A 1,207-nucleotide genomic window follows, 5' to 3' on the forward strand; every position below is an offset into this window, starting at 1 on the left:
TAATATAACTTAACAATTTATGGATTACAATATTTTATACATTTCCTAAATTATAAATTGGATTGTATTATCCTTTTTATCTATTAGCATAGTTAATTGACGACGGAGATTACGTGAATATGGCTATGTTTTACTATACGGTTGTATGTGTGTGTGTGTATGGTTGTGATTATGAGGAGGGAAAAGAGGGCCTGTTAATTTCGATATAGTATTCCAATGATTTCAGGATTTCGTCGTAGTCCGTGTCGTCTTCTGGGGGAACGGGGGAATAGGAAATGGGGGTGAATTCGTAGTGGGAAGGTGATGGGAAGCTGGGAATGGTGATGGGAGAAGATTCCGTCAAGTCTATGAGAGGAATTTCGGAAGTACTGGGGGTGAATTCGTTTTTAGGTTTTTCACAAGAGCTAGCCGGTTGGGTGCAGGGGTCCGTTTCAGTATTTAGGCCCCGGTTAGGAGATGGAGTTCCCTTAAGGAGCGCCTCGATCTTCGCTCTCTTCCGACGCCCCGTACGATGGCGATTACGCTTGACCATCTACGCATGAAATTCTCTTTAGTCAGGATGTTGTGATGTTGAGAGAGATATGGATTCGGATGGTGAAGTTTTAACTCAAGGAACTGAATAGGAGAGTGGGAGGGAGAGAGAGAGAGAGAGGGGGAGGGGAGAGGGAGAGAGAGAGAGCTGAAGCGTTTTAGTCGCTTCGAGTGATTATAAAAGGAGAGGGGTCGCGAACTATTCAAAGCAGGTTGACGCTTCCCGAGTTCGCAGGGAAAGAAAGAGATGCGAGTTACTCGCAGCGTGATTTCGCTTCAAGATATCGCGGAAAGAAGAAAAGATTGAACTATTCCAAGCGGGTTGACGCTTCGCGAGTTCGTAGAGAAAGAAAGAGATACTCAAAGCGGTGTCTCGCTTCGAGTTATCGTGGAAGGAAGAAGGTCAGAGAGAGATGGTAATTACTCGAGGGCGTTATTTCGCTTCGAGTAATTGTAGAAAGAGAAAGCGGGAGAGAAAAAGAAAAAAAGGAATAAGTGTGAAAGAAGAAAAGGGAAGAGCACGACAGAGAATTATAAATAATTATAGAGAGGTAAGTCTTAAGCGATTGCAAAAAAAAAGAAGGGGTGTTTGCGAATTTTAGATCCTCGCGGAAGAAGTAGTTACTCACGGTTTTGGCGGAGAGAGAGAGAAAGTCTAATGAGTCCTTGTGGGAGG

This window comes from Trachymyrmex cornetzi, unplaced genomic scaffold (genome assembly GCF_001594075.2).
Source record: "Trachymyrmex cornetzi isolate Tcor2-1 unplaced genomic scaffold, Tcor1.1 scaffold725, whole genome shotgun sequence".
NCBI classification, from domain to species: Eukaryota; Metazoa; Arthropoda; class Insecta; order Hymenoptera; family Formicidae; genus Trachymyrmex; species Trachymyrmex cornetzi.